Here is a 15,548-nt window from a genome sequence, read left to right on the forward strand (position 1 = left end):
AAAAGGCTTACACACATGCACACAGGGTAGTTACACGCATATGGGTACTGACATATGCACAGATGTAAATGTCAAAGCATAGCAATGAAAGACACACCTGCACTACAAGAGACACTCACATTCCCACACACACTTTGTGATGCACACACAGTCTCAGAGGTCAGTGGCGTGAAAATTCAAGGCCAGGCGGGAGCATCGGTCCATAGCGAGGATATGAGGCAGTGAGACCAGCCCTATTGCAGACTGTCAAGCCCCATTAGCAAACACACAGAACAGCAGCCGACAGTTTTACTCTGTGTTCAGCAGAAATCAGTACAGTGATTTTAGCACATTAGTAATTACTGTTATGTGTTCCTGACAGACAGCCAAGAAATCTGCCTCAAGCTCAGGAGACCAGTTAGTTATATTTCAAGTAACACTAACAATTTGCCAAATTTCATATGAATAAATTTTACCCCCAAACAGTGATCCAACTGACAGCCTGCTCATGAAATCTGTCATGTTACTGCTCAAAAGAGCATGTGTGAGATTTCTTCCCTGGGAAAATTCCTCCATTGCATAAGAAGTGATGCGTTCTATGATTCAAGCAGGTTTGTTTGGAATAAACAAAAAGAACCTGGTACAGTAGTTAACATGAGCAAAACCCTCAGCATCAGCGGCAGCAGATCAGAGGATCTCTGGAAAATGCAGTGCAGAAACACAGCAGGAAAGATACTGTTTAGATTATTCTTGCCTCCCTGTCACCTTCTTTCCCACATTATATTTTACAAAACTAGAACCAGTCAAGTTGCAGTTACAGTTAACATCAATGTCTGTAAAAACATGGATGCCTCTTCTTGAGATATCAGGTTCACAAAAAGGTGACAGTGTCCTTGACATTTGACCTGTGACCACCAAAATCTAATCAGGGTGCGTTCCAGTCACGTACTTTTTCTTTTTACTTTTAGCATGTACTGCAGCTGTCCATAAAAAGTATGGTCTGTTGTACTCTGTATGCACACAATCGGAACGTAGTACTACTACTTCAAATCCCTCAGACATTCTTGAGACATCCCTTTCATGACAATGGGATGGATAACCTGAACATAATGCCTGTCCAGTCATGGCTATCGCTGGTGTGGAGGCATACAAATACAGTCTATATAGTAAAGACAAGTAAATGTGGCATTAGCTACAGTAAACTTAATTCAATTTGTTTACTTATGCCTGAGCTGGTTGGATGTGGTGTGTCTGTGACATGTTCAGACTTGTTATTTGCCAAATTGAAAACATAATGTAAATAACCTACTAGAGAGAATCACAGCAATAAATTAAACTGTGCAGAGACATTTTGCAGTGTTAACCTAATCTCATAGGCAGTGCATGAATGTCTCTTAAAGTTCTACACATGGCAATATTTGCGCTCAATTACATGCCTACTTAGACTCAATTGCTTAACTGCTGTATTTCCTTTCACTTCATTTTCCAGCAAAGCATTAATAGCACAGTCAAAGCAACATTTTAAATACAAGAACTAGAATTACTGCTATGTGGTTGTATGCCTCTGCCAACCAGTCAAGTTGCAGTTTACATCCATGTCTGTCCAGTCACATATGTAGTCATGATGGTAGAAGTCATCAATTCAGCATCAGACCAAACACCTCTCCTTCTGTTTCAGAGAGGTATGGTGTTGAATAACATTGCAACGTAGCGAAACATTATTATCCAACAGTGAAGGTGACCTTTGACCTTGTGGATATAGATTGTCATCACTTCACTTCATTTGGTAACACTTTATTTAGATAGTCCACCGACAGATCATTTGTAATATTTCAACAGCTTATTAATTCAAGAATTCAACTGTTTTACTTTGTCTGTGGATGTTTACCTACAGAGTGTATGTGGTAATTCATGAGCACACATATTCTTATATTCTATTCACTCAACCTACGCAGCACAGGTTGAGTGAATAGTTCAAGTTAGTTCAAATAGGACAAACTAATACAGCACTTCCTGAGAGCCTTACAATTTTCTCCTCTTTCACATACAGACACACACATTCATCAGTGGCCTGGATATCCAGCCTGCTCCTCTTCCATTACCTCCCACAGGTTACAGTACATAATGACCTCACTGGACAGGCATCCCCAGGAACAAAGGCCCCATTTGAACCATGTAATCACATTTGTCTACAGTCATCGTCCTCCATATAATCCTTGAAAAACCATTTGGGTTTTTCTACAGACGCATCCAAAACCATGACACATAATGTCAGCCATACTATCCCAGGACACGCACAAATACACAAACTCACACACATCCACTGAGGAGGAGAATTTGATTTTTGTTCCCACCACCTCGGAGCTCTATCACCACCGTGCTGCATTCCATACAAGATGATAAAATGAAGTCTGGACACACATCTATCTTTTGTCGTTTTGAGATTTGTAGCTAGTGCGCAATGTGTGTGGGTTTTTTGTCTGTGTGTGTGTGTGTGTGTGTGTCTAACCCCGAGGGTAGGCGGATAATTTGCTGTAATTGCACCTCTGCCGGGGCTTTGCTAACAGATAGATATCCAAGGTATGGCTGTTGGACTGTGTAGTATCAGTTTTTTTCCAGCAACGGACTGACAGCTGAGTGGTAGCAGTCATCAGCTCTCTTTTGAGTCTCTAGTTGGCCTCCAGGTAGCTGGATGTGTCATACCTGTGTGTCAGTAGGAGATTTTATTCCATCTCTTCAAGCGCTATTACTAGGATTAAGATGTGAACCCATTAACTCAGCTGCAGGGGGCATTTAACCAACAACGGTATTTGAATGTTTACAATGTTCTTTCTTGTTATGCCCCTTTTCCATGAAAATAATGCACTCTACCATAAGGTAACAGTAACATAAAACAGTACAGAGTTAGGTAAAATAACATAATGGCAGCGTAACTAGGATAATCAATTATGCACCAGGGATTTGATGCCCTGTTTCGCAGTCATCTTGTATTTCTGAAGCATTCCGAATGTTTAAAGAAGAAAAAAAAAAAAAAAACAGAAATGGAAAAAAGTACCAAATGCCAAAACCTCACACATTTGTAAAAGATCAGGTGTTGATTATTGCTTGCAAATTGCAGATAAATTTACAAGTCCTGCAGGGCTCCTCCACACTAAAGATTGGGTCACATATTTGGCATGCGTTTTGTGTTAGTAAAACATGTCAAAATCTCATGTTGCAACTGCAGCTTGCATTTTGCACATTTGGTAAGACCAAAGTGTGGAGTTAGGGATGAAGGACCTCACAGGATTAAAGGGATAGCATAGAATTTTTTAAGTGGGGTTGCATGAGGTACTTAACCATAGTCAATGTATTGCCCACAGTAGATGGTGGTTGGCACAGTTTACGTGTATGTGACATTTAGAATACTTTCACCACTATATCCTGCTGTCAGACAGCCCTTTCCAACGGGGAACTGAGGCCTTTATCGATACTCTCTTCATGGCCAGAGTCCATCGAGAAAAATAGGGGTTTTTTTAATGTCACAGAACATGGGAGCTGCTGGTCTACCGCTGCCCTGATTCTTTTTGTTTGTTTGTGTTATGTGTGACCTTGGTGAATCCAAACTAACTCTTTTAAACACGAAAAGTCACACAAACACAACACAACACAAACTGATCAAGGCACTGGTTCTGTGGCGGTAATCCTGCCTGCTTCTCCAAACTGGGTGTGTGCCATCTACTGCATACACTGACTATTGATACTTACCTATAGAACCCCACTTCAAAAAATCCCACCCATCCCTTTAACAGGACAAATGTGTGTGTGTGTGTGTATGTGTATGTGTGTGTCGGGGGGGGCTCAGCCTTATGAGTGCATGTACATATTCAACCTTTACACTCATGTCTATAATCAATCTTTAGACAGCATTTGTGTCTGTTTGAACACTTACAAGTCTAAATGGCCACAGAGAAACACTCATTGACATTAATGGCCAGTTGTGATTTCCCCCAAAAGCCCCTGTAAAAACAAGTGTTGGTTTCATTGGACACCAATTCGAGCCAATGAGCTGTCAACAAAGGATGGTGCAACATCTTTTTCACATTTGTAAGGAAATTCCATGAAATCAGGAAAGAAATGAGCTGGAAAATAAACAACGTAGAATTATTTTTTTCCACTTTATGGGACGTTAATAAAAATGTAATTCTACAGTAGAGCAGCTGTCACAACAGCCTCTGGTCAGACTAATGGTGGCCTACACTTCGCTTCAACTTAGATCGGCCGTCTTCACACAGGACTCGGTCTTGTGGACGGAAGAGCCAGATGACTTCTCAAATCCTCAGTAGTGGAAAGAAGGAAGGCACAAATCCAAGTTCAGTAAAAAGCCACACAATTTCTGTGAGAGGAGTGAATGTAATTAGTTATTTCTAGTCTTTACAATCCTTCAGCGACAGATAAAAATAAGGATTCAGTACTGCCATTTTGGTCACAGAATGATAGGTGCGCTTTAAATTTAGTTACTGAATAGACACATACTGCTTGAAGTGCTCTTTGAATGAAAGCACAGCATTTCTGCTGGAGTTTTGGTACATGAGTCAATTTTGTTTCTTCTCCAACATCGTGTTCTTTTTGGGGGCCGATTTGGCAGAAATACTGATGTTTCATTTAGACACGAACAAGAAAATAAACGCAACCAAACACCGCAGTCATAAACAAAACCAGTGACAGCAAACACTTCACTGCCTAACGTATGTGATTAACAACAACAATCCTAAACCAGAATCATTATTCTTGCAATACACTGCACACTAAAAGATACGTTGTTTAGAGTTGGTCAGACTGTCAGGATTTGCTGTCCTTTCGTTGCCATGGGTAGCCAGGGGAAAACATTAGGGTGGCCAGCAGAGGAGGGTTTGTCTGGGTCAACAAAGATGCTGCAAATCTATCAGTGATTTTTGAAAATAAAGTGGTTTTTGACTGTTGCTTGGTCACAAAATGGAATTCCCAAGTGCAGGATAACAGGTGGATCCATGATAGTTTTCTAAGATGCCATTAAAGACAGTATTTATTGGGGAAATCAGTGACCATGGCATATAGGGGGTCTCATTGTTTGAAAAAAGAAACCTCTGATCTTGTTTCTTCTTCCTACAATATTCTCTGTCCTTGATGTTCGGCTCCATTTCCTCTGCGATTTATATGACTGATGATGGCTACTTACTGCTTTCCCCTTGGGTTGTGACCACATACCCTCTCAGAAATGGCTCCCTCAGCTGCTTTAGAAATTCGCCACCATTCTGTGCTAAGTGAATATTCCATAAACAGAGATGTACTCCCATGGTTTTTGATGGGAGTTCATTTTGAACAAAACAAAACATTTCTGTGGGTTCAAATTTTTACCAGGCCTCGTTTTATTTATGGCGTGTCAATACAGGGACGCTGGGTGCAAGAAACCCCTTTTACTGGCCCGTCAGTCTTTGTGGGAAACCACTGGAAGACTGATCACACAGGCATGTGTGTGTGTGTGTGTGTGTGTGTGTGTGTGTGTGTGTGTGTGTGTGTGTGGTACACAAGCTGCTTATTTCTTATTTTCGGGTTGCTTTATGCGTATTTGTTGCCTGTACATGTGTGTCTTTATTTGTCTGATGGCACATATTTTCGTATATCTAATGTGTCCATGTGCCTCCATCAACGTGCAGCAGTACAGGCAGTAAAGAGGCCTGCTATAGTGATCTGTGGTTAATGTCTGCTTTTGGGCAGCAGGTGTGCATGTGTGTGTGAGTGTGTGTGTCTGAGCTATGCCGGTCTGGTCCCAGATTTAGAGGAGGAAGCCGGTGTCAGGGCCAGGAGATGGATCTCTCCTGAGGGATCCGATAAATAAGGAAAAAATATCTTTGAAAAAGGGAAACACAGCTGTTTCCAAAGGAGAAGTCAAAATATTGGTGGCTTTGCATTCCACAGCCACAAGGTAGAAGGCCAGCTCACTCTGTGATGCTGTTTGGTACTCTATTTTCCCTCCCTCTCACTACAAACACCTCCTTTCCTCTTCCCTCTCTGCCTCTTAGCACATCTTTTCTTCCCTCTCCACCACCATATCTCCCTATCAGCACCTCTCTGTCTGCCTTTCTTTCCCCTCCACACTCTCTGTCATGAAGACAGCCGAGCCTCAGTGCGATTCCCTTTGGAAAGTCAGCGGCGACCACAACGCATTTCAGCGGCTTAAAGGCAGAGCATATGATCCACTGATAAATCAGTCTGGGCCAGCTTCAATCTTCCCCCTGGGCTGACTTACATGTAAGACCTACTGCTTGTTTTACACACAGGCACAGCTCCAAAAACAGCGACAGTAACCAGATACCTGGTTATTCAAAAAGCAGGTGGGCCTTGAGGAAAATCAGGAGAAAAATAATCAATGCTTCTAATAATACATCTGTCCACGATGTCAACACAATTTCTGTGAGATGAAAGCGGAGAGCACTTTGGTTTTCTTCATGTCATTTGAGTTTTTGGTGAAAGCTAGAAAAGCATTTTCAAACTACCTTCCAAAACGGCAAGTTATTTCAGTACGGGGTGACTAAACGGGAACTGTTCCCTCAAGACTTATCTACAATGTGCTGTGCACTAAACATAAGGTCAGGGCAGTGTGTTGTTAAAGCCTACTGTAAAAAAAGTATTTAAGTTAGGTGGGCAAAGCTGCAAAACTAGAAAAATACACATTCATAAAAAGGGGGAAATCACTCTGCTAATCTAATTTCTAATTCTCTTATAATCTAATTTTGGGGTGTCATTATAAATTTAATTCTATTAATGGGTTTAGCTAGCCTGGTAAGCCCATCCTGACGACGTGAGCTCAACATTCTGTTTAACTCTCTTTATCAGTCTGGCCCCACTGCCGCCCCAAACACTTTTAGTGGGCAGGAGTACTCACCTTGACAGACAAACTCCTTCAGCCAATCAGCATAACAAAACACTGGTGAACACCGTCATCACCAGTGCAGCTGACTGAAAAATCAAGCGTTTGTCAAATCCAGCTACATTGCAGATCCCTGATTGGCCCCAATTGGATTTTAATTTCTGGAAAGTGTTTGGGCCAGCACTGTGTCCACACTGATATAAGAGTGAGACAGAATGTTGATGCTTACCACATCAGGATAATCTTACCAGGCAAGGGTTTTACATCTTGTTTAATAAAATCATCTGTCAAAATCAAGCAGTGTGGAAATATGACTGACAGCTAGGTCTGCCCCCTGAAAGTTGGAGATTCGAATCTTAAGTTGGAGACCCCCCAGTTGACAGAGATTCCTCAAGTTGAGCAGCTGTTTTTATGTTTTGTTTTGTTTTTTCAGTAAGTGTGCTGTGTGCATGACATTTCTGTCCCCAGATCCAGATCTAGGGTGAATCTGAGTGAGACCATGGCAGCTTCTGCCTTCAGCATAGAAGTGGTGAATTCACAGCTCACAGCAATTTAACACGATACAATTTCTGGCTTTTGTGATAGCTAGTCTCTGCAAAAAATTCCTTCGCACATAATATGGCTTGTTAATTGCATAACGTAGACGTCGTCACCCTGAACGTCCCGCCGAACCCCATTCAAACTCTCAAACTCTATATGTAAAAAATAGATTCATATTAAACATCCAAATATGATTTGACTGACAATTCTGAGTCGGGTGCAGCCCCACTGATGACCATGTTACAGGATAATTCTGGTTCATTACAACTTGATTTTGGCCCCGATGATCAGACAGGTAGTAAACAAGCCAACAGTTCAGCCAGATGTTCTAAACCACATTATCTGGAGGTGAAACTGAAAGTGAGCTCACCCAAAACATTGATGTCATTCCCCCCATTGTACAGGAAAAACTGTGCATGTGCAACTACAGTAAGTGTGGTAGATCAAAGTTAAACCAGGGAGTGTGAAACCCATGATGGATGTTTAAAATGGACAGCTTGGGTAATAGTTTAAGTATGACACTGACATGGGAGTTTATTTACAACCTGTTTGATCATCTGGCTGCTTTAGTCACACTAGTTTTTAGCAGTGATCTTTGATCTCAGAAATTGATTTGATGAGTACAAGAGATATCTGTCTGTCAACTGCAAAGGCCTTAGACACTCTGGACAGCTGTCTATGACAAACAATAACAGGAAGAGAGGGATAAGCTATTAAAAGAATCATGATTTTTTTTTTGTCTCATTAGTTGAATGTCAGAGTTGCAGTCCTCTCAAAGTGAACACAGTACCAGAGTTTAGACAGCAGCTAATCTCAGACAGTATATACAGTGTGTGTACTGTTAAAAAAAGGCACTGACAGTGAGACAGGCTAAAAATGTGACTTCCTCTTGGAAAAGGATTCATACTGGACTTATAAACACTCAGTCAGTGAGATAAGGTATCCAGGAGGTGTGGAAAGTGTCCGTAAAGGAGGAAGGACTGGGCAGAGTTTCCCCTGCACATCCTTAGCGATAAGATCCTTTTATCCAGAGAGCCTTACGGCACTGGGAGTGGATACATTTTTGTTATCGGTGGCCTCACTGGGAGTCAAACCCCTAACCTCTAGAAATATTAGTGTGCTGTTGTACTCTCCAAAATACGTCATTTTACATCTTTCTCACCGGACTGCCCATTATCTTTTCTGTATCTGCAGCTTTATTATCTCTTGAAACTCTCTCTTCCTTGTGCTTTCTTCTGTCACCCTAATTTTCTTTCTCTGATGATGCCTGTGATAAAGGCCTCAACTTTCTCCCTTTGTCTTCCTCTACTTTTTGCAAAGAATGACATGCTGAATTAGTTAGTTGTAAGCTAAACCACAGCTTCCACTCAAGCATTTTAGAATTAATTAATCACTAATAAAAACATAGCATATACAGGTCTTGCCATTCTTCTCTCCTCTTTGCTTTTTCTCATCTCACTCTTCCACCCTGCCTCCCTCCATCCCTCCCATCTCCGACTGTTTTCCTGTCAGTATCTTGTTTGGAAAGTCAGCCTGCGGGTCAGCCTAGGGCTCGTAAATTTGTCAGCAGCAGCACGGTTGAAAGGGAGGCTACTTGCTCGGGAGGGTCAGGAGCATCTGCGCTCACATGGGGCCTTTTTCTCACTGTGGACCCACGGTTGTTGTTTCAGGCACGTCCTCTTTAGAGAGACGACCAGCCTGGGAACATGCGAGGGGCCGAGGGGTGCAGCTTTCTCCGTAACACCAGTATTTGATGAAGACTTCTTGTATTACGAGGAGGGAGTTGTACAGAATGGTGGTGAGCATACATTCAAATACACAGACACACACAAGCCCAGTCATATATGTCTATATTTGTCTACTTGTAAGGACTTTGTGAGATTGAGTGACTACATTCATCCTTGACCCTTGACCCTGACCTTAAAGGAAAACTCCACCCTAAACACTTGTCACTGTCAAATGAACAATTATTGTTGATCAACTTCATGGTCTTGGTTCCACTGTGTTTTATAGTGTTGTGTTTTTCTAATTTTTAAGAATAACTGACCATAGACAATCTATTTTCAGCACAGGTGAAATAGACTTTGGGATACAAAAAACACAAAAAACACTAGAGCAGAATGCCACAAGACATCTCACATTTTCTCTCTCTTTTTCTAACTGACATCAAGACATCCGACTCTATGCACGAGGTTCACAACTGTGCATACACAGACGAAAACAAGTTGGTTACGGGGAAGTGGGTTCAACACAAGATAACTCCTGGAACTCTGTCAGTCCTTCAATTTTCTCGACAAACATTTATCAGATCAACTTCACACTTGGCGGGGTGTATTGCTGAGGACCAAAGGAAGTGCAGTGTGGAGTGCAAGCTCTTGAGATTTACGGGACACATTTATGAGTATTGCATTGTGTAGCGTATTGAGAGGGGCCCCCTATTAACCATTACACTACCAAAACAGCATGCAGGGTAAAGCTTGCTCTTTGTCGCTTGCTACAGTACATTCAAGATCAGATAAATAGAAAGAGACTAGAGAGGCTGGAGATGTATCACAGTAGCAAACTCAAACATTTCAAGCATCAGCGATGTAACTTTCACAATGCACGCTTTTGTTCCCAGAAATAGCCTGGTTCCCAATAGCTAGCTGCTGCAAATGACGTGTATACTCCCAAGGAAGCAAAGTGTCACATTTGAAGTTGTTTGGATGCTGCAAGCCGAGAAATTGGCCCATTCTGAACAGACACATTTAAACGGCACTGCACTAGTTAAGCTTAAAGCCAAATGGATCCATGAACCACGTAATGCTAGCAACTCTGTGAGGCTGTACTAAATGTTAAGACATTTTTCTACAACTTGATTATGTCAACCTCATGGTGACACTAAAGGAAAAGTCAGAGGATCACCAAATTCTGTAGGATTCTTCCTCTAGGAACCACGGCTGTCCGTATAAAATTTCATGGCAATCCATCCAACGGTTGTTGATATATTTCAGACCAAAATGTTGGACAGACTGACCAACATCCCGCTAGCATGGCTAAAAAAGGATTTCCATCATACTTCCACTGACTATAAAACATCTTTACAAAGACGTTTGCATACACATAAATGTGTATATGTGGCTCCCAGAACAAACACAAACTCACACCCTCCTTCCTCTGCTCCTTCAAGGTCACCAAAGGCTTTAAATCACCTTTCATCTGCCCCAGAGTTTCTCAGCCCTCAAGCATCCTCTGGGTGTGCCTTTTTTCTTTCCTTTCTTCCCTCCTTTCCCTCTCTTCCTCTGCTTTTTTATTTACAAGAGATAAATCCCTGCGGGCTTCCTGGTGGCTTCACAGAAGAATGTGACAGCAGGAATGTTTACCGTGACATTTACGCCATTCCTGTCGGCCGCAGTCATCTCTATTACCAGAATGAGCCTCTTCGGCAGAGCAAACGGCGGGGTCATTATGATAATGGATGGAGTTTACTGGGCACACAAGGAGACGCCGATTCGAAGTTCAGCGGTTCACAGGTTCACAACCTTTTTAACACCAGGGTGGAACAGAAATTCCAAAGACATACCAACCGGTGTTTACTAAAAAAGTGTATGTCCTATACTGTGTTATATAACATCAAATGTATCATCATACAGATTTAACGATCAAAAATCTCCCACTGAGCGGTGTTTACAGTGACAAATGTCTCTTAACAGGTGCTATTTCTAAATGCAGTGAACTTGGAAAATTCACAGCTACGCCTCATTAAAACCATCTCTAAAAAACTGAAGATGATTGTCAGGTTCAAGCAGATGTGTGTGGTGATTCACTCAAAAAAACAGCTACATGTTGATGTAGTTTGCCCTGATGTCAACTATGGCATCCATATGTTCCTATATTTTGTTCTTACACTCACTCCAAACCTCATCAGAGCCACCTAAACTCAAACATAGGCAGCAGGTGTGTTTAACATTCAACAGACTGGATTTTGTGGCTTTGGTTACACAGAGATTTGGGGAAATTGCAGGAATCAAAACAAAGAGACACATTTGTTTGCATCTTTGTCTCTCTCTTTCACATATACAAACTTGGTATATACAAACACAGACTCACACAAGCACACACACACACACACTAATTCCAGGTTAATGATCTCCTCTGCGTGGCCTCCTCATAGACAGTTAAACACAAGACAGAGGCTGACAGCTTTACGGTGCTTTTAGCAGGAAAGAGCGATGCAGCAGTAAACACACACACGCACACTCTCTCTTTGTTTCTCTCTGCTTTAAGCACATACCCACAACAATCACTAAACATGCAAGACTATAACTGCAAGTTTGCCAAAGGCTCTCTGAGCACAACAACAAGAACACCGTGAAAAGTCATGATTGTCTATACTGATTTTTGTTTCATCTTTGAGCCAGACTTCAGTATCTTTAAATGATGCCTTTCCATGCTAGATTTTTTTCTCTTTTGTGGCTGGAAAAGCCTTTAAAACTGCATTTGGACCACCAGACTCTCCAGTGACACCAACACTACCATCAATATGTTTAATGCAGAGCCAATAGCATAATATATGGTGCTTTTTGTTTGTATGAGCACCTGGAAGAGGCCACCACATCAACCTGTTTCTGATCTGCTGCTTCTTGTTGCACAACATGTGGTCAAGATTCCCTCAGAGGTTTACAGCACTAACTTGACGCATGGCAAAGACAGAGAGAAAAAGAAATATGTGAAGACAGACAGATGCGGAGAAAACAACAGATGTGTGAAAGGACAATGAAGCTCTGCCTCGTCCTGTGTGAAGCACGGCAGAACAAACAGCAAATTCCTCCATGCCTGCACCCAAAGGTGATAAATGGGAGCAGCGGGCCCTAATCAGATGTTCTGTCGGGGTTATCTGCTCTGTTCAATAGATCGTTACCAGCCGCGAGTGTGCCGCACTTCACCTCCTTATCTCGTCACACTCCTCCATCCCACACCACTATCGCTCCGAACTGGAATGTCCGATGAAGACATGAGACTGGACGGGAGAAGAAATGAGGATGAAAAGAAGAAACAAGGCAAGAAGTGTAATCTCTGTGCTTAGCCCCAATCTCTGCTGCCATCTCGTCAAGTTGGAGAGTTATGGCGTGAGAGGGAGAGATATCATCGGGGTGGGTGGGCGCGGGGGTGGAGGACTGATGTGTGTGTGTGTGTCTGTGTAGTGGGGTGTTAAGAGCAGGGTGTATGACAGAGATGACTTCAAGTGTAAATGGAATGCTGTCTTATAAATGGTTATCTGTTGACCCCAGGGTCGACCAACTGCATGCGTGTACGTCTCCATCTATGTATACACCCTCAGCAAAAGGTTAGCTGCGTCAATTCCTCCACCTACTGAGGAAAACAGAGAAGCAAAGTCTGTCCTTTTCTGGTGGACCACCATGGGGCCTTATTTCAGAAAAAAATATGTACAGTAGTTAAGGATGAAAGACAAATAATTATTTAATCCTGTTTGAAACGTGCGATGAATTACACATATGATGATTGTAAATTCAAGAGACAGTTCTGAAAGTCAGAGTTTGCTGTAAAACTGAAGTATAAGACTGTGAGGTCTTTTAGAAAGACTGCATAACCAAAAGTTGCGCAGGTGATGTCATAACTTTCTCTCTCGCTGAAGCTGCCATGTCTGTGTGTTTTGTGCTGGGATGTACTCACACAAGCAACAGGTGTTACTCGTTCTTTCGCTTCCAGGCTGAAAAAAAATCAGGAACTGCAGGATAAAATACATCAGGTTAAGATAACGTTACATGTGTGTGGTAACAGCCACGTTAATGTTGGTGATGTATATTGTGCAAGACCAGAGATGCAGTTCACTGAGCGTTTCAAACAAAACTAAATGGTAAGACAAAGTGCGACTGTCTTGACGTGCAAAATTATCTTTTAACTTGACAAACATCATATGTGCCATTCATGGAACGATTCACATGAAAGATCACGCTGTACGGTCTGTAGCAAAAACTTTGATGGACAATAGAGTTGTCCTGTAACACCTCGTCTTTTATGACAGACATAAAGCTGGACTGGAAAAGATATAATCGGGTTAACCGGAGATGTTTCCCCCATCAACCGTGTTTGTTTCTTGAGGCAGCTGTGTGTTTTGCCAAAGAGCTTGACAACCAATACAATCCAAACATGAGAAAAAGGAAGCACTTTAAAACACTGTAACTCAATAAGCAGAATTATTTGTATATCTTGGGCCGATCTTGAACATCACTGCAAGTTCAAGTGAACTTGTAGCGGCAGTGAAATATCTGATACTGTAAACAGATGAAAACAAACACAGAGGATTGTAGTTTGTTAATGTAATTTTTCTCACCATTGCAGCAAGGTTTCATCTGCCAAGTTTATGTCTCAGAAAAGATCCTTTATTCCGCTGCAGCGTATCTTGAATTCCTCACTTAACTTCTGGCTAATATTGTTTACGGTTTGCTAAAAGTTGAGGTGAAGTGACGGGTGGTCCACTGTTCTGCTCTGTTCTGGTCTCTGAGGCTTTGCAGGAAGTGTTTCAAGACGGTTTAGTGAAAATTTTCCAAAGCTCCTTCTGCATCAAACAACTGACTCGTTGATCGAAGCCAACTAATTATTTGATCATGCTGGGGCTTTGGGACACGTTTCGCAGCAAAGGAAGTGGCTTACCTGGGCTAAGGCGCTGAGAAATGCAGCCAGGCATCATAAGACAGGGAAAACAGGCGCTTAATAAGGGCACTTCATTTCAGAATAAGCCCAGGGCTGTCTGGACCCGGCTAATCTCCTAAAAACCCACTTCTTAAAGCTTTCTGGCTTGTTTCCTTTAAAGTGTGGGAGGTAGGCTAGTAGAAAGCTTGGTTGTTGACTTAGGTAAGAGGTCTAGTGACAGCTCAGCTATAGCCATGCAATGGGGTGTGCAGAGGCAGAGAGGACAAGAAGAAAAGGAGAGAAATCATGATGACAGACAAGCGCATGAAAGCATAAAACAATCTTATAATATTTGAGCAACAGGAAGCATGTGTGACTTAACTCTCAAGACTCTGGAACAGCCTTAGAATGGACCGAAATAATTTACACATAGCCACTTTGTTTCTTGAATCGATTGGATTGCTATCTTTAGAAAAGTGCACAGACATGTTATATAGCAATGTAATCAGATTTGTGGTCTGGTTAACAATGAAACAGAAATAGACTGTGGCTAGATGTAGACAAAAGTTTACTTTCTAATTTTATCTGACACACGTGAAATGTGTAAAAGGGGCCTCAGAACCAAAAACAGTCAGGGTGAAGATCACCTGTTAACCATGAAACAGTATTTAAAACTGTAGGGAAAGTAAAGCAAGACTGACTTTAAAACCATGAATGGATTTTCCTGGATTATTATGAGATGGTTCCTCTGGTAAAACCAAGCACACAAACAGAAAAGGATGGGAGAGCAAACAAGCTATGGGAGTTTTAGCTGTGCTCTGTGCCAAGCCAAGTTCAGAGAGGCCTCCACACCTGTCTGTCTGGTTGACATTGGAGAGCAACAGGGAGGCAAACTCATCACAGTTAAATGCAGATGACACAGGAACAACATTTGGAGTTCCTGTTCTGTGACCCGTGAAACCAAAGCCATTTCTGTGCATCCTTGACTCACCATAACCACGAGGTAACAGCTCAACCACAAAAACCAAACCTGATAGGAATAGAAAAATTTCCGCTGCTGGCTATTAAAGTCCTCATGGTGGCTGCTGATATTTGTTTAGCAATGTGTCACCCCTCATTAATTGAGTGAGCATTGACCTCTTCTATTTGTTTTCCACTGGGATGCACCTTACTAATATTGGTCAGTGTCTCCCCACTCACTTCACAATGTGTTACCTTGTGAGAGATTTATAAAAAAAAAGTCTGTGACCAGAGACCAGAATCTGAAAAGGGCAGGTCATCCTTTTTGCGCTAAATACGTCTCAACAGGAGTTTTCCAAAAGACACAGTTGTGCTTAAAACTTGTCAGGATTTTCTGCACATATACTTCAACAAATTTCTGTAAGTACATTTATGTGTCTGTTTCATGCAATGGCCAAAATACATGGGACACAAATGCGGCACGATTCGCCTGCCACAGCAGAGCGCGTCCATTATAATCAACTGCAGCTGCTAAAGTGACCACAGA

At 42.0% G+C, this 15,548-nt stretch overlaps 1 protein-coding gene across 1 annotated transcript in view; it reads right to left on the minus strand.

Annotated features, from left to right (window-relative positions):
* The window catches only part of bmp6 (bone morphogenetic protein 6), a 52,641-nt gene that overhangs the window by 32,150 nt on the left and 4,943 nt on the right, over positions 1–15,548 (minus strand). The window lies entirely within an intron of this gene.

Source organism: Epinephelus fuscoguttatus, linkage group LG21 (genome assembly GCF_011397635.1).
Source record: "Epinephelus fuscoguttatus linkage group LG21, E.fuscoguttatus.final_Chr_v1".
NCBI lineage: Eukaryota > Metazoa > Chordata > Actinopteri > Perciformes > Serranidae > Epinephelus > Epinephelus fuscoguttatus.